Source organism: Sinohyriopsis cumingii, chromosome 8 (genome assembly GCF_028554795.1).
Source record: "Sinohyriopsis cumingii isolate HCF-2022 chromosome 8, ASM2855479v2, whole genome shotgun sequence".
Classification (NCBI taxonomy): domain Eukaryota; kingdom Metazoa; phylum Mollusca; class Bivalvia; order Unionida; family Unionidae; genus Sinohyriopsis; species Sinohyriopsis cumingii.
This window is the reverse complement of record NC_142968.1, coordinates 17388077-17408084: the sequence shown is the minus strand read 5'-3', so window position 1 is coordinate 17408084 and position 20008 is coordinate 17388077. Positions and strand designations below refer to the sequence as shown.

Below are 20008 nucleotides of genomic sequence, written 5' to 3'. Positions count from 1 at the left end.
AACAGAAAGAAAAAAATTGCATATTTGCTTCTCTAAAATTATTTTCGATTCTGGATGGAACAAATAACAAGTTTATTAATCCGGATTTAAAAAATATTAAATTAAATTTGAACTATTTTATGGACGTTTTTACTTAACGGGTCTAATTATACCCTTGAATAAATCGAACCGAAAGTACAGGATGGGTAGCAGCTACTAGCATAAAATGAGGAAAGGGGATGAACAATTATCTCTGTATTGTGGACTTTGATCATATTAAAGTGTTCCGATTAAAACCCTTCTTTGAAATGTTGTAGCTAGAAATGTTCCTGAAGAGCAGAAATGTTTAGATGAAATTTGTCCAGTCGTTAAAAACCATTGGAAGTTTACAACTGGTAGGTAGAAAAGACACGAATGGGGATTGACACCTCGCGTCAACGTATTGGAAAAGCATCTTCACTTGAAGGTGTTTTGACATGGCCTCTTCGTCTAGATTCGCTTTTAAGGACTTGTATAAGACCCACATGAAGTATTGACAAAATCCATTTCAAGTAATCAGACATATAGGGAAGTCCATATTGGTATCATGAAATACAACGTTCCATGACGAAATTATTATGAAAGAGATTTTCTCGAATCTTGTGTGTATATGAAACGTTTGTTTTAGAAGCTTTCTTTCCTTAGAAAAAATATTAACCGAGCTTTTGTGGTATAAAAAGCTGGCATTTCCGTTTGTCCTGTTTTGAAATACATAGCTACTAAACTCAATTTATATTTCTATTAGGATGGATTTAGATTGAAATATCTTATCGAGGATTTCACAAAAGCTGAATAATTGCTGGTCATTTTTCCAAACGAATAAAATGAATCGATTATTCAAACCCTTGAGTTCCGTCAACGTCTCTGCTCTCTTTATCTCTGACCGCATTTTAAATGTTTATGGTATGTAGTAAGCAAGGTAAATACAACTTTAAACTGAAAAAGAATTGTAACAAATTGAAAGATGCATTGTTTCAGCGGGAAGCAGCATTATACAGAGGTATACAATGCAACCGATTCACGAGATAGTTTTCTATGCTTTCCCTCAAAACAGGACAACGGGATGAGGAGATGAATGTATATACCTTCAAAACGACAAAACAGAACAACGGAATTGTCTGTGATTTCCAAGCGACGTAACAGTACTAAGGGATGACAAAACGATTGTCTTTGCCTTCCAAGCGACTAAACAAAACAACGAGGTGGCGAAATGATTGTTAATGCTTTCCAAACGATAAAATAGAACAAGTTGATGACGAGGTGTTGGTCTATATGTTTTAACAGACAATAGAGGAAAGTGTTACAGAAGATATGAAGTACTACTAACACCCACATTTCAGAATATGATGAAAGGAATGTGAAAAGTTAATCGGTTCAAACAATGTCTAACTAACATGCATCTCCTTCATTTTAGCAGATAACCATATAATATATAAATAATGCTTCGCCCCATTTAACATTAACGGGTTTCAAAAAAAAAATACCCACACATGACGAAATTTCCTGCACGCGTGCACGCAGATACGTCTTCAGTCTACAGTAACCCGCAGAACACGCGAAACATTTATGCGCGTATTTGAGATTCAGTACGGGCCTTCTCCACTAGACTCCCACATAAATTAGTTTTAGAACAGCATTGTGTTGGCTTGTATATCAAACATGCTTGTAGCATGTCTTTGCAAAACAATACGAGCATGGACTGGTTTCTTTTGTTTCAGACTATTTTATTACATAATCAAAGCGATTATACATGCAATGGCGAAAGCGCTGCCGTTTGATATATCTTAGGTTATATTTGGCTGATGAGATAATTAAATGCCCTGCGGAGTGTGAGGTTTTGCAAGAATCTGGTTAGTCTGAATGCATGACAATGGTCTATCACAGAGGCCCAAAATGAGATTTGCAATTGTTCAGATACGGATCTGGAGGATATTGAAAAAATAACCAAATTTGGAATTTTGGTAAAAGTCCCACGCTTAAAACACTATAAGAAAGAAAATAAAATCATGAACATTTATTGTATAATATTATGCTAGAAAGTCCTAAATCGTTGAAGTTAAATGAATCACCCAAAGACACAGACATTACCAGTTAACACGACATGTCCAATGATATGACCAAAAAGACAGTCAGACGACTAATGAGGATAGTGAAGGTAGCAATGATGCCGAAATGATCATTCAGTATAGCAGCATACGTACTGAAATATCACATATTGGGTTGGGAAGATGAGCCAATTAATGTAGCAGAGCTCGATGCCACATTGCGAATTATCATCTTGTGGAGGAAAAGGTGTCTTCTATTTTGCGGCCGTACAATCAAATGCCATTCTCTAAATTACGAAATGCTTACTTATAGAATGCATAAGCATTTAAACCAGGGAATAAGAAAATGGCGACGTAAACAGAGAGTATAAAGCAGCAAGGAATTCCGTTATAGGTTAAACCTCTATCATGCATACGAACGTTTACTGGTGCAGAACATGCAAATATGTATCCCTTGGAAAATATGGACGTTGAATCAGAAAATGTCATTACGAATATTGTACACTACATTCTATCACCTTACGTGAAAGCACAGGCGCACAACCATGTCTCAAATGCAACTTCAGAGAGGTGTATTCAGCTATTCCTACCACGTGGATCTTTCCGCGAGTAGCATCGCGCTAGTTGGCAAATGTTGCCAAAAGGAATATGGAAGTGTCTAATGACGTCGTTGCAGTTAACGCCATATAAACCCAGTACTTTGGCAATTGAGGGGTCTAATCCTGGTAACGTAAGCATAATTTTACAAAAATGAAATTTGTATTGACCGAATAAACAATTAGATAATGCTTTTAACGTAAGAATGTGTATACCGTGAATGACCGCAAAAGATTTGTGTTATAGTAGTGGTAGGTCCTCTCCTTATGAACTACAGTTGACTGTCGAGCATTTTCGAGCAACAGTAGCGCATAATCCCTTATGGGGCCACCCGAGATGAAATTGCACCTGCGGTCGTCAACGAGACAAAGCACCGCCGTGTCTCAGCATTATTGCAGCAAAGCTGCCTCGTATGTTCACCACCGATTATAAGTTCCCAAGTTTAAATTCCACATGCGAGTCGATGATTTCGAAGGTTAACTTGTAATCAGCCTGACTAATAATCAACAGAGTTATTTTCAAATTTGCAAGTAAATACAATAACTATGCTATTTTAGAAACCATCCTATTTGCAAAGGACAGAGTCGTTTATTCAGCCTATAAGTGTATATTTATATTCATTGTTTTCACAAAACATCTCAAGTTTTTGTCATATGTATTCTATGTTTTACAGAAAACATCTAATTGAATGATATCTTCCGCAAATTATATTAAGTATGGAGGTCTCATTTGTCATTTGTTTAGGTTTGCTCACAGACACAGATTTACGCATATGCTTGTTACAATAATTGGTAGTTTGCCAGGAATACGATACAACGGGAGAAAATTGACATGATGTTCTGGTTTGGATAGTACAACGATTTTGTTGACCTGTGCGAATATAAGCTGAATCGATCGTATTATTACGAAAAGGCTCCCACAGAAAACGCTTCTACATTATCACTGACATTGCTGACCAGTTACATATTCCATCAACGCTGTCGATATCGCCAGCCAATCTCCAGACTAAAATCTGGCATCGGTCTTCCTGCTCAAATATTTAACATCACCAGTAATGACATCACTCGCAAATCAGGCAAATAAGAAACCAAATAAGAAGACCTTATCAAATATGAAAAAATATACCAGCATTTAAATGAAACAATACTGATAAACATGTAAATTGGCGACTCAAAGCTAATAAATGATGCATAAAATATCACAGATGCCGTAATGGTAATATTTCCAGCATAATGGTATTAAGAAAACGGCAATGAAATTATAACATCCCTAACATTTGTCACGGGCATTCTCGAAATGATTTACCAGGCGTCAAAAGTTAAATTCCAGAGCACCTTGAATTTTGCGCCAATGTCGCCTTATAATTAGAACGCAGCTGCCGAATGCTAGGAGAATAATACAACAAATATAACCACATGACATCTCTCTGCGATTTGGTCAAAACCAGACTTAATGGCTCAACGTAGCAAACACTAGTTTGTCTTTGTTAACATTTCAGCCTGTGCACGATCTGCTGCAATGTTGTTTAAAAGATGCTAGTTAGGATCCTTGTATTTTAACATGTGACAATATACCTCATCGGTTTTGAATCATGTGCAAGATTTCTTCTGATTCAGCCTCTTTTGGCTGCTGATGCACTGGTTGCGGTTGTCCTGGTTCATCAGCTACTTTTTTCGGGTTGCGTAATTGCTTCTAACATCTTTTATACACTGTCAAGATGCATTTGCGTCCCTAAACCAAAGAAACCTACTAAATGATCACGAAAGCTCTCTATTTTTCAGCGTTCAAAGTGATGCCAGTTTTTCAGTTAATTTTATGATTCTTTTTAGTCTTTCATCATGTTGTTTTTGTGTCTCCTCAAAAGCAAGAATATCGTCCTTGTGACAAAGCGATCTATAGCTTTTGACATCATTTCCTCAGACGAATTCCGGCACGGAGCTGATTCCGCTTAAAAGACGATTAAAATAGAACTAACCAAAAGAGTAATAAAAGTTATAATGGACGTGAATCTTTCCACAGATTTCTTTGCTTAAAGCCTGCGTTTGAATCAATTTTGGTGAAAATATTTGCACCAAATAGTTTACAAAGGAATCTTCAACTGACGGTAGAGGAAGATTATGTCTTTTAACTCATTGATTTAGTTTAGTTAAAAACTAAAAGACATTCAAGACCAAAGCATGATTATTTATTTTTGGAATGTCATTACATAATTGGTGATCAAAGAGTCTTCGAGAAGATAAAACTATATAAATGGACGTAATTACTACCAATGCGGTCGTTTACGCGCTAAATCCTGGTCAAGACAAAACTTGCCGAGGCGTTTGATGCCGAAACGAATACATTTACAGTATCAAAGCCTCATGAAATAAAGTAGGTAGAAGAACTTGACATCAAAATCGATCATGACAACAAGAACAAAACTAAAGAAATTTGCGATCGTCACGAAATAAGCGCCGAAGATGTGTCTACTTGTTAAGATACATCCACCGCAACAAAAGCTACTTGTTTGGATCTGGACATTCTCGATTTATATTCTGTTACGCGTGATCAGTATCCTCTCACATATGCTGGCAAGTTCAGTGTTATTCCGAATCTACTAGATTCCGCAAACAAGATCGTTTTACTTTTCATAGAGACGCCGAAAGTTTTCATGAAAAATTCCATCGCTGCGCGGATGAATTTTATACACCAGATTAAATGTGTGAATGTCTTGCCCCTTCTTCAAAAATATCTCATGCAAATAACTTGCACACAATGTTATTTGTACGATATAAGACACTGTGTGGCCAAACTGATGCTATATTGCGCATATAGAGAACAATAGCTTCAGGTCTCAATCTCTAAAATCATGCGAAAGAAACTTGAAGAACGAAGAAGGAAGAGGATATATATTTATACAGAATTGATGATGATATCTAAGGGTTAGTAATCCATGTTCCTGCCAGATGTTCACGTAGCTCACGTGCTACTAGAATCTCCGTAACCGATGTAAGTTTCACTGTACAATTGTATAACTTCGCAACAACAACCAACACCATCTCGGCAATACGCTTTGACATATCAACCTGCTACATCGCCACGGCTACTAATTCTAGTATTCAGTACGTCCTGACAGAAATAAACTACTTTGACGTCCTTACCTATTGCATCTCTACAATCAACTTAATAGAAAAGGATAGATGATTCCACTTAGATCACTCTCTTTGACATCGACATCCAAAGGTCAAAGACGGATAAAGGAATAAAATAAAACAGCACAACCTAAAAGATGGGTGCGCGTCTTAGTCTTAAGGTGATTCCTAGCAGTAAACAAGCAGGCAATGTTGCTGTTTAAATCAACAACGAAGTCACTGACATACTAGGCACATACTGTTACAAAAAAAGTGAACAAAGAAGAACACAAGGTTTGGTAAATAGATTTGATTTATGAAAGATGTTGAAAACTCTCTCTTTAATTCCAATTTGGCAATAGGAACTAGAAATGATTTTACCGACAAAAACAAGCAGAGAATGTTATGTCAGAAACGTAATCATGAAATTGCTCTGCCCTATACATACATATGAAACTCATTTCATTATACTAAAACCAACAATAGCACGGTTTTGTATTTTATCTCTGGTAATGACGCTGGAACAATATTAACAGTTACTCAGAGAACGAACTAAGTTGTTTAGATTGCAGATGAGATAGAGGAAAAGGGCATGCGAACGACTATATAAAAGAAATGGCTCCAAAATTATTCCACATTTAAACCACAAATAATGATCAAAGGAAGCAACAAATCTGAGTTTAAAATAAAATCTATGAAAACAGTTTATAAGTATTAGGTTATAAATAACGAGTTATGCAGGGAGACGGGTTTCATGCTGGAACTGTTCCTGTCAAAATTGACGAAGTAATCGGGTAATACACTGTTCCATACCAGAAGGCTACCAGGATCACAATGTAGGCTATAGTCATGCGATTTATAATGTAGGTCCAAACACAATGATCGTTCATGGCACAAAAAACATCGCTACTCATTTGTTATTCGACTAACAATGATTGTAGTGAACACGCGATCATAATGCAAATAAGTGATCAATCTGGAAACAACTTCAATCTGAATAATGATCGCGTGACATTTTATCTGTATCTGCGGTTGCTAGCCAAAATTATATATCCAGGTTGTACAAATGAAGGCCAGATATATCAAGCGAAAAAGGTTTATCAATGATGTTCTCAAAGTTTTTAAGACTGCGCTAGGCATTATACAAATATATGTACCACTCGGCCTTGACGCATCAGCAGTTGGAATTGTGTAAAAAAAAGTGAAGGGAACGCTCATACATCTTATTTTGATGATAAAAGGTATGTTCAGGATGATAATGTTGACACATTGGTCTACGTTCATTTCAGAAGCAAAACAAAAGTATAAAATAAATGTGTGAGCACCTAAATTCAATGTAAACTATAACAATGCAAATCTGATATTGTGAACATTTGAAAAGGCAGAGTTTGCTTAATGCAACAGTAATAAATCGACATCTGATGAGCACCTGTAACTTTTCCTGCTCTTGTCTTCAATAGAAGCGTTCCTGATATGCAAGTGTTCCACTAGTTCTACGACTGGGTTAGTATACATAGGTACCACCTTTAGCATTAAACATATCCGAAAAATAGGTGCTCAAACTATCCCCACAATTATCGACAGCGAATAAAATTAAATGTCTTATAGTGCATAAATACTAAATATATAACAATACAATTTTAAAATATTTGTGAATGTTATTTTGACTTAAATATTGATAACGCATACACACACTTTGTGGAATATTGGATTTCAACGACATTTAATGAAACAAGACTTGGAATTCGCTCTAGACAGGTATTTGTAAGATGACAAGTTAGAAGCTATGACAAGAGAGAGAGAGAGAGTAAATCTATCTATCTATTATCTGTCTATCTATCTATCTATCTATCTATCTTGTGGTCTAAGGTTGACATTGCCCGGGGTGGGAGTGGGAGACAAGCGCCCCAATCCTCCAAAATGCCCCATACGGCCTGCGTCTCTTACTGCCTCTGTCAACTAAAATCCAGCTCCTGGCCTGCGCGAGTGGCTTAGATTTGAAGCCCGGCAGACCATGTTTTCTACTAACAGGAGAAGGGGTGAAGGCGGCCCACTGGCGCCTTAAAACCAGTTGCTTCGGGTAGATGGGACTCGTAAACCTTGGATGGTAGCTCATCTAGGAGAAGGAAAACTCCGATTCCAAACCTCTGCTGCCTTGTGGCTATACCCACTCATGGGAAAGGCTAAGGGAGTAAACCCCGACAGAAAATCCGGAGATGGAGTCCCTAAGGCGGTATGACATTGACTTCAACGTCATTCCGGCAACTCCTGCGACGCCGTTGGTGCCAAGCTGTATCGGCATTCGTCGTTCCCTTGGGCACACCAGCTGAGTGGAGAGGGGGGATCTGCTGCATGGGCAACATCTGATTCTCCATACCACCCTGCCCAGGCTTCATAGCTCCACTGGAGAGGACACTCCAGCGTCGTCGTACGGCGTCGGCACAACACGAGAAGTAGCAGTTTACCGGTTCTAAGTCAAAGCTCGATTGGCGTAGAGCTTGGCGCCAGGGGTTACTTCTGACGGTGGGAGAGATCATCAGGTCTCACTGGACAGCTACCGCCCGCCTCAAGCTGGGCAGCCCCCAGTCAGTAAGGTGCTGCCCGCCATGGCCTGCCTGCTTCACTGGGTGCGTGGAGCTTAGAGAACCATCTCGACAAGTGGGCCACAAAACTCTGCACCAGGAAAGACTAAAAGAAGAAATAAAAAGACTCCAACTCTTCGTTTTGCAACCTGGAACATCAGGACCATGTGTCCTGGATTGACCACTGACCTACAGCAGATCGTAGATGCACGGAAGACTGCCGTCATTGACAGAGAACTCTCCCGACTGAACATCGACATTGCCTGCCTCCAGGAGACCCGAATGGCTGACAGCGGCACCATCAGGGAAGCCAATTACACATTCTTTTGGCAGGGGAAGCCCTTGGATGAACCTAGGTAGCATGGTGTAGGCTTTGCCGTCAAGAACACGCTAATCGCCTTCATTGAACCTCCATCATCAGGTACTGAGAGAATCCTTGCCCTCCGGCTGTCAACATCCTTAGGCCCGGTCAACATCTTCAGTGTGTACGCTCCAACCCTCTACTCCACCTACGAGGAGAAAGACAAGTTTTATGAGGCTCTGGATCAGGCAATATCCAGTATCCCCAACAATGAAAGCCTTTACTTACTAGGAGACTTCAATGCTAGAGTGGGAGCTGACCATGAGGCCTGGTCCACCTGTCTCGGCTTTTACGGAAGGGGCAAGATCACCGAGAATGGTCAGCGACTGCTGGAGATGTGCTGCTTCCACAGCCTATGTGTGACAAACACTTTCTTCAAATGCAAGGAGATCCACCAGGTGTCGTGGAGACACCCACGTTCACGCCACTGGCACCAGCTAGACCTCGTCATCACCAGGCGTGCAGAACTGGCCAATGTCCTCCTTACCCGCAGCTACCACAGTGCCGATTGTGACACGGACCATTCCCTCGTGGCCAGCAAGGTGCGAATATTACCCAAGAAGCTGCACCACGCCAAGAAGAAGGGTCACCCACGTATCAACAACTGCTGTGCAAGCAACCCAGAGAAAACACAGCAGTTCATCAGCAAACTGAAGGAAGCCCTCACCAAAGTGACACCTGATGACACCATTGATTCCAAGTGGTCCCATATCCGTGACTCTGTGTACAATTCAGCCATCACAGCTTACGGGAAGAGGGAGCGAAAGAATGTCGACTGGTATGAGGCAAACTGGGAGGAGATGGAGCCCGTGACTGAAGCAAAGAGGAAAGCCCTCCTGGCATACAAGGCTGCACCTAGCCCCAGAACACTACAAGCCCTCAGGCAACACGGGCGAAGGCCTTTCCGACGATGCTGAGGAGGGAGATGCCCCGATAGTTGTTGCAGTCGCTACGGTCTCCTTTGTTTTAGTACAAAGTGACGATGTTGGCATCACGCATGTCCTGTGGGATGTATCCCTGTTCCCAGCAAAGGCAGAGGAGTGTGTGTAGGGGCTGGAGCAGTGCTGGTTTTCCGCTCTTGAGGACTTCAGGCGGAATGCCGTCGCTTCCGGGAGCCTTCCCACAGGCAAGGCAATCGATGGCTTTTCCGAGCTCTTCCAGGGTGGGCTGTGTGTCTAGCTCCTCCATGACAGGCAGGTCTGGAATGGGGTCCAGGGCAGTTCCAGTGACATTGTTTTGGGTTGCATATAGCTCGAGATAGTGCTCAACCCATCGCTGCAGTTGTTTCCCCTGGTCTGTGATGACTTCGCCCGTCTTGGACTTGAGGGGGGCGGTCTTGTAGCTGGGGGGGGGGGGCCTTCGCCCGTGTTGCCTTGGCACGCTTGCAGATCCTAGCCTCCCGCGTCTACCCAGAATCCCAATGTGGATTTTGAGCCGGCAGGTCAACTGTAGACATGATCTTCTCACTACGTCAGCTGCAGGAGAAGTGTCGCGAGCAGCGGATGCCCCTCTACGTTGCCTTCATAGACCTGACGAAGGCGTTTGACATGGTTAGTCGGAGTGGACTCTTCAGACTTCTGCAGAAGATCGGCTGCCCCCCACGTCTGCTTGCTGTCATTATGTCGTTCCACGAGAACATGCACAGCACAGTGTGCTTCAATGGCGCAACATCTGAAGCATTCCCAGTCGTTAGCGGAGTCAAACAAGGCTGTGTCCTTGCACCGACGCTCTTTGCCATCTTCTTCTCCATGCTTCTCCAGTACGCATTCAAGGACTGCAGCGAGGGAATGTACATCCATACCAGGGCTGACCGCAAGCTGTTCAACATTGCCCGTCTCCGTGCTAAGACTAAAGTCACAGAGGTACTCATCCGTGAATTGCTCTTTGCCGACGATGCAGCCTTGACATCACACACGGAAGATGGACTTCAGCAGCTGGTATGCTGCCTCTCCCATGCATGTAAGGAATTTGGACTGACCATCAGTTTGAAGAAAACAAATGTCATGGCACAGGACACAGACTCCCCTCCCTCTGTCTCCATCGATGGGTACAATTTGGAAGTTGTCGAGAACTTCACATACCTTGGGTCTAACATCTCCAGCTCACTCTCCATTGATTCTGAGGTGGGCGGCAGGATTGCCAAGGCAGCAGCAGTGATGGCCAGACTTAACCAGAGGGTCTGGAACAACCCCAACCTCACAGAGAAGACCAAACTGCGTGTCTACCAAGCGTGCGTGCTCAGCTCACTTCTCTACAGCAGCGAAACATGGACCACCTATGCAAGACACGAGAGGAAACTCAACAGCTTCCACCTGAGATGTCTGCGGCGCATTCTGCACATCCAGTGGCAGGACAAAGTACCCAACACAGAGGTTCTAGAACGCGCCAACATGAACAGCATGTTCTCCATACTCAGCGAGAGGCGCCTTCGCTGGCTCGGCCATGTCAAGAGAATGGACCCAGGTCGCATTCCCAAGGACCTGTTATATGGGGAGTTAGCAGAAGGTGCACGACCAACTGGACGACCACATCTGCGCTACAAAGATGTTTGCAAGAAGGATATGAAGACAGCAAACATCAATGTCAACGACTGGGAGAGCTGTGCAAACAACCGTTCCAGCTGGCGTCTAGCTGTCAGGCAGGGAGTTCAAAACGCAGAGGAAAAGAAAAGAATAAAGCAAGCTGAAAAGAGAGCTAAAAAGAAGGATAAGCAAAAGTGTACTTTGGAGCTATGCCATCGTCTCTCGTAGACGGACGGATGCCAAGATCTATCTATCTATCTATATATCTATCTATCTTGCACATATAATGAAATATATAGGTATTTCTAGAACCCCAAAATCACTTAATATCGGTGTAATCATATAAGCTAGTCAAACTCTTTTAGAAACCTTCTGCCAGAGTATAAATAAATTCTTACATACACAGACACATACATCCATCAATCCAGCCATCCATCCATCCACACACACGCAAACAAACATACACACACACATATATACATACATACATACACACACATACATACATACATACATACATACATACATACATACATACTCTTGCTGCTATTCCATAGTGTAGTACTTAAAACAAATCTAGGTGCAATAAACGTACAAAGAACAAGCGAGTGTTTCTTATTCGTCATCATTCAAGTAGAATGCAGATGGAAAGTAGAAAGTGGGAATCATCAGCTCTTTTAAAAGAACATTAACTTGTTATACCCCAACAGCCGGTGAATAGGGACCAATATCTTTGTCGAATGCACATTGACGTGCATTTTACTTTATAAAACAACATCTATGAACGTAAGATTTAGGAAATTATTGACTGAAAATTACCCTCTTAATTTTAAAGTTTTCCCATTCACATCATCTATGTGTATTACCAGTTTCAATATTAAAATTAAATTTAATTGGCTTTTAAAAATTTGACACATTAGATCTTTCATTATATTATCTACATAATAAATAATGTTTTCCAAGAGAGATAAGTAAACATATTGCATCATCAGTGGAATGCTTTTTTGATTCCAAATAATATATTTGTTTTGCAAAATAATCTACTTTTCGACTGCACGTAATCTTGAACGATTGCGAAATATGTTTTAGAGATGTCGGTGTTAGGGGACAGTCTCAGAACATATGGAAACTTCATTCAGCATATGACATACACATAATAAAGATCATTATAGGATAATTTACCTGATTTTCTAGGACTATATTAACGAACTTATTATTTGTTTCTCTAACAGAAGTTGTTTATCGTCATTTGCAATTCATTTTATACACAAGATAATTTAACACTATTTTAGTTTTGATGATAGTATCTGTCAAAATATTCGTAAAAGGTTCCTGTCAACTACAGTCTCAATGTAACTAAGAACATCTTTATAGTGAAATCTTTAATATACATGATGCCTTTCTAATACTATGTTTTATTAACAAGATGAGTACGCTCTATTTTAATGCAATGATTCATCTACTCGTATGTTAGCAAATATTATTCAGGTGCATTAATTTGAATTACTTGAGATAATTATGGAAGAATCTCTTAACATGCATCCACCAAGGATTCGTGTGAATTATCTTGAATTAATTTGCATGAATATGAGCGAGCCCCGAAGCAACTATCATATGTAGAATTCAACCACTCTTCAGAACCATCAAAAGTGAATGATGCCTGGTCTGCGTATTGAGACGTGGCATCAGTTGTTGCACCAACACGTTTTCCTTTAATATTCTTAAATATGTCTTTTAAATATGTAAGATAAACTACACAAGAAAATAAGGATATATGGGGATGAGAGGTAGCCATTACAAATTCTACATGGTTTCAAGTTCCAATAAAAATGTTTAGTCAATTTTCTGACAAATCCATTGAAGTACAAATAAAATTAAAAAACAATTGAAAACAAACAGTAATATATATTAAGAACCTTGCAAATATAGTCTTTGGAAACCAATTAAATAGGCATGTTAGGAATTGCAAGCTTCTGATATAAAACATTAAACCATATCTTAATATTCTAGTTAGTGGGTCACCCTTTCCAAACAATTGTTTGATCGTTGTGTATATTGTATTTGCTTCACAAGCAAGAACGATCATATACGACACATTTAAAAGCGAAGTCCAATTTTAAAAATAATGTTCGCCAATGCAATATAAATACATATATCATTTATGTCTCTTTGGAAGATATAAATGTCTTTTTGAGTTTGTGTGTCTCTGTTTATGTATGTGTGTTTGTGCCCCATTGGAATGTTACTTCAAGCCATTTGGCTTCATAGCATTAAGTCGGTGTATCCAATACGACACATGTTTCTTCCAAGATTACAAATTCCAACAGTAGTTGAAACGGCAAATGCAGTTAGTAAAGAATCACTTAAAGAATCGTCAGGGGAAGATATGTATTCAGCAGCATTACCACTGTCCAGATCTATAAAGACTTATTCTTTTGAGGCTTTTCTGACATATTGGAGGCTGCAAATTGAAATTGTGATGAGATAATTTGCGTTCTGTTTTGTTCTTCCAATTGAGATAACATGTGTCCATATTTTCGTTCGTCACTGCGTGAAAGGTTATGTTGATCTCTGTCATTGAGCGCTAAACAAAACATGATCACCAAGAACAACACATTAGAAAAAAGAAAATGAAAACGTTGGTTGCCATCCAGACAACCCACAAATACTCGAAAACATTGGCCCCTTGACCCGTCTTGGAAATACACCGTGTACCAAGGCTAATCATCCCGAATTGACCAGTAGTAGCCTAATGCAGACCTACCAGCCTGAGAAACGTCTTTGTCACTTCAACCGTAGCGACAATGACAAGCGAGGATCAAGATGTGCATCGTGATGATACAAGATGCAAAAGCAGCTCGCTGTCTCTGTCTACGTCTCTCTCTTGCATACATTGAACACATATGGTCCAAATAGAGAGTACGATTTTCCTCATCACGTATCCGTTTGCTGCCATTCAGATGTAGGTATGTCCTATATCATTGAACGAGAAAAATACAGAAAATGAAATTTCTTCAGATATGCGTCTGAGAGACAGAACAATCTGGAAAGAATGTAAGTTGCAGAGCACGTATCTTTCCATGGCCATATTTTCAGTGCTTTTATGCTAACTTCAATTACTCACGACGCAGATGGATAACTGAAATCAAGTGGTGTACACCCGGAAAATTTGAGACGGGTTCTACATGCAAATAAAATGATTATATGTTAAGAACAAATATTTATTAATTAAAAAAAACATTCATGCTGACTATTAATCATTTATTTAGCTATAAGCACTAAGTTTGCATGTTATTATTGCGTAATCACCATGCCATGGTTATTGTTGTCATTGCAGAAAAAATGAATTGTCTGGGATATAGCATACGGATACACCACTTTATACTAACTCGTCTTGTTGTAAATCAATGCCAACAAAAGACTCAGTGAAAATGAAGACGCACTTAGGCTTATATAATACTTACGAATCGTTTAGATATGCGAGAACAAAGTGTGTATGTAAATATTTTACCATAGAAGAGCATTGCTGAAAATTTGGGTTTTGTTTCTACAGCAGTTTTAGCAAGTACGAAATTCGTACTTCAGTCATGAGCGTAAATGGCTTTGGCGGCCGTATGATCACATCTTTGTTATCCTCATGTAAACATTTAGGCCAAAGTTTTAACGGAAGTTATGCAAAGATTCTAAATGCGTGCAGAATGTCACACAATCATGCAATCGGGTCACACTAGATCACTAGGCATTCCCATGTCTATTTACAAAGACATCGTCGATTTCTACATTAAGCACACTTGTGATGTAGATAGTGCTAATGGTGTGCCGGTCGCTGTACTGTGGTGTCTTTAATGATTGTCCTTTTTCCTGACTTTGTGACACATCATATCTTCAGTTTAAACATCCCTTTTCTAATGTTAGAAGAAACATTTAAATAAAATCGTAGTATGTTTGTGATAATATTTGTGTGCATATTACATTGCTGACATTTAATTTTTCATTTACTGAGTGCTTGCAAAACAATGATGGAAATAACGTTGGTGTAAATATTGAAAGAACCAGTGTTGGGTCTTATACAACCTGCTTTAGTTTATTTTTTAAATGGCTAACTTAGATATGGATCGTTTATTCATTTTGTGTTCTTTCAGTACATCTTAGTATATCTGTTACAAATGCATGAATAAAATATTAACCCGTGGTTCAGGCACTGTTATTGTTTTTATAACTTTACTGCTAAGAAACTGATATATAGTCACATGTTGTTGCTGTCTTGGAAGGAGTGGTATTCGTGAGTTACATCGCTTCCATAATTTATATTGTTAATCATCAGGATATGGTTCTTCTTAGTGTCAATGTTAAATACGGTCAGAAAGTATACTACGGTCCAGCGATATGACAGAATTTTTGTTTATAATAAATATATGAGAAGCTCAGAAATGTTAAAGTGTTTGCTGCTTTAGATTCAGCACATAGTCAGCTTTGCGAATCTATACAGGAATGTATAGATATGAGAGAGAGAGAGAGAGAGAGTATAAATATACTGATATATAGACTGAATGATTAACGTTTTCAAGTTTGGTTTGTATTTTAGACCACAGATGTTATATATATATATATATATATATATATATATATATATATATATATATATATATATATATGAGACACAGACAGACAGACAAAGAGACAAAGCTTTCAACTCAGAAGTTCATTACGAACATAGAAACAGAAACCAGAAAGGGGGATGTGATTGTGTTGCCTGTTTCCGCGTGTAAATATACTGAATGTTGACGAAGAAATACCACTAAGTATGACACACTGTCTACTACGTAGAATTATTTGTATGGAGAAAATTTGGATTAAAGGCACAATAGTGCAGAGTGTTTGTAATTTTGTGAATGTTACAGATCATGTAACTAGTGAAATGTGTCGACTTATAAGCAGAAATAATTCAAAATAACCTAGAGTTTAAGAAGATTAAATTGGGCAATCGATAAATAGACGAGAGAATATGAATTTTTGTGGGGGCCCGCTTTAATTGAAACTTGTAGGTCACGAACCGTTACGGAAGCCTCACGTGACCACAAAAACGTATACGTCATCTTCGTCCAGTGGGCGGGTTATGAGTCACGTGGTTGCAATTTAAATATCTACTATAAACAAAAATGGCGGACACACGTGAGAGTCAAAAACGTAAAGGTCGCCCGCGCTTGTCGCTTTCCGAGAAGAAACGTCCAAAAACTGTCTGAGAAACCGAACGGGACTTATCAAGGATTCGTCTTGGGGACCAGTCTGTTCGCTGGAGAGCATTGATGTAAGAGTTAGGACTGGCATCAGGCACTGAAATGGCGAAGTTGTTGTTGGACAGGTATTAGGTAAGCCAATTTCTGTGTTATATGGTGATACACTTAGTTTCCCTAGCATCAAGTGACTGTGATGTCTATGTATAAGTGTTTTCCATTTTTTCAATATCTTGTTCCTACTGTATGTTTGAAAGCACACTGTTTTATCAATATAATGTTTGCACAAGGACTTGCTTTGTGATATGCCCAATTTAGATGTGATCGGCTGATAATATTTCACTCGGTGACTGCATTGTATGTATTGTATGTTGGGGTGGAATATATTATTTATTTTTTATAACAGCGTGCTCATAAAGGTCATTTTGTACACCTGTCAATTATCTTCGTGAGACAGGTCTTTTTTAGAATTCAGCGAGGGAACTTAGATACATTTACAAGCGTTATCATTATTTATATCATATATATCCCCCTCTCTCCGTCACACACACACACCCCTTAGGTTAATGTGACATGCACATTACTTGCATAAAAGTTCAATAACCTTATCATGTAAACGTGATGGATAAAATAACAAGATTTTATTGTACATCTTTCTCTTTCAACTACTAGTAAATCTATTATAAAGCACTGTATTGACTACAGTTACAAAAGGATCTCTAGTCATGATAGGAAAGAATGTTGTAGTGCTACCAGAATATATGGCTGGCAGATTGTTATCAGTTAAAGTTTTTAGCTGCAGTCGAGTTAGTTTTATTGATGTGGATTTTTTTAAGATCTATTATTATGTATTCTTGCTTAAATGAAGTATTTCAGTTCTAAGTGTTTAACACAGTGCACAAAGAAACAGATTTAAAGCATAACTTATAATAGAAATGAATATTTGATTCATATTTTAAGTTACAAAGAATATAGCAAAAGATGAACCCAAGCATACAGAACCGATGTCTCAGTACATTTTCATGCTTCACATCAACACCTGTCTAAGTGCTTTTGCAACATACTGAGAGAATGAAGACACCTTCAGTATCTGAAGTATTTGCTATTGAATCAGGAAGGTAAAAATGACAAATTTCTTGCATGCTTTTTTGTGTGTGGGTGGGGGTTGTCTTACAATTGTCATTCTGCTGAAAACAATGATGTAACACATGCAATGCTGATAAAGGACAGTATTATAACTGCCAGCAGGTTGAGTTCCCACTTCATGCTTTTCTTAGTTTGAGTTCGAAAAAAAACCTTGAATTTCGCTTTCTCAGAAGTGGGGTTGGGTATTTCAACTGTGCCACTTGATGCATAGAAAAAGGCATAATTTGAACTGTCATTGTTTTGGTTATGCAAAAAACTTTACGGTATACTGTGCTGGCTAACCCAATAATCACAGCTGGGTTTTTTGCCCAACTTAATACTTAGAGGACCAGTGATTGTATATTGAAATTGTGTCTACATGCCTCATATGCTTTCTTTATGCCGTTTCCCATTTATACATGTATCTATGTCCCTCATGCAGTTCTTGCTAACACCTTCTTCCCATCTATCCACTTAGCTCATGATGAATGCACATAAGACATATTTAATTTAAAAACAAAATACTGAGATAACAGTTGAAGTTTGTTTTGGGAAACCACTGGCAGTTCATTAGAACTTTATTCATTAGGACTGGTGATATAACTTATTTAGGATTTAATTTACAATACTGTAAGTTCATTTTAAATTTCATTTTTTTATTCTTGGGAATTAAATGACTTATTTGTTTTCAGTCTTTACTGTTATAAAACTTTTGGAATTGAAAAGCTGTTACTGTTTTGATGATTGCTGTTCATGCATTTTTAACTTTATTTTATCTACCTACTTTTCAAGGTTGCCAAACAAATGGATAATATGGCTTTATTACAATGGTCCAAAGACATGAACCAATTTTGGTTTTCACGCAAGACTGCTAGCAGCTTTGGACAACTTTTTGTGAGTTTTCAGTCCTTTTTATTTGAAACATATATGTAAACATTTGCTATTGTATACTTTTGTATGAAATCAAAATTACAGTGCATAATCCTTATCTTCTGATTTCTTTTAATGTATTTTTTATCCATATATATTCATCACCAAATCTTCTAGGTATGTAGTTTAATAAAAGTAATTTATTTGAAATGTCATAGTAATGTGGAATATTGAAGGAACAATGATCTGAGGAAAATTTGAATCCTGCTACGCTAACTATTAGCCAGTTCTACAATATAGCTTTCACTTTATGATATAAATCAAGTTGTCTTATCAATATGGGGTCACCATGACAAAAGAGACCAGCTTTAGGTGCTAAAGGTATTGATTGTGGCATTCTTTCAGAGTATCTTAACGAGTGTCCTAAATCACATCACCAATACACATGAGTAGATCCTCTCACATGGCCAGGGCATTAATAAATGTCTTCATGAACCTTACCTGGAGAATGAAGAGCTGACAAAGCCTTGGCTTGATGAAGATGATCCCAAGAAGAAAGCCAAAGTGCTGAAAACCTTGGCACAGGTGCTCTTGGACCAAAGGTTCCTAAACAGTGGAGTATTACTTAAATTTCAGGTATGCCATTTCAGGATTGTAACAATTGCATGGTATTTAAAAGAAAAATGTGAAGACCTATTTAAATATTTATATTCTCATCTAAATAATAAATTACTGTATATATTTACCATTCGAAGATCTGAATAAGTTAGAATTCATAAGATGTGTGCACATGATGTATGTATAGTGACTCTCTTTCTCAAGTCTTTGGTAATTTCAGGTATAATACATGCACATCAGGTATAAACAATTCCATGAGACTCTATCAATAAACACTTCAGTAAAGATTTTATGTATGCAAAAATTACCAACAGTAATGATTATTTAATAATTGTATTAATCTGTTAGCAGATTACAAATAACACATGTTACAAGATACATGTTTTTGATAATTGCAGAAGCACTGCTGAGCTTGAAGATTTTCATCAGCAGATCATGATGTCCAGTGCCAAGAGATTTTCATACATCCCTCCTGTGTACAGGATTAGGAATGAGCTAGCTGCTTTGGATCACAATGTACATAGCGGCTGAGGTGTAATGAGAAACAAAGAAGGGGAGATAGTGTAAGCTTGTTTCACTACAGGACATTAGAAATAATTTTATATATTGATTGTGCATTATGATCCCTGCCTGGAGATCAGATGACTGGAGTATTATTCACATGTACAAGTCATGAAAACTTTCTATTAGATACAAGTCATTTTGCAACAATTGGCACACATTTATATTTGTGGTAAGGAATCTTAATATTTTCATGCATACAGATCTTGTAATTAGTATTGTTATCATTCTAGTGGATATTTATTTTTATTTGAGCAATGCAAGTCTAATAATTAGAACCAGTGATATGTATAGCACTTTCCCAAGGGACTGACACACTTTATTAAGGATATATGGGGTTTATGGAATGTCCTCATGACGTTTGG

The 20008-nt window shown here is 38.5% G+C and overlaps 1 protein-coding gene and 1 long non-coding RNA gene across 2 annotated transcripts in view; one reads left to right on the top strand and one right to left on the bottom strand.

Moving 5' to 3' along the window:
- Positions 1 to 20008, bottom strand: part of LOC149793050 (properdin-like) — a 220677-nt gene that overhangs the window by 132894 nt on the left and 67775 nt on the right. The window lies entirely within an intron of this gene.
- LOC149793053 (uncharacterized) lies at positions 18458 to 19715 on the top strand. The gene is made up of 3 exons (XR_016422534.1): positions 18458 to 18488; positions 18870 to 19100; positions 19481 to 19715. It is a non-coding gene; the product is annotated as an uncharacterized LOC149793053 (long non-coding RNA).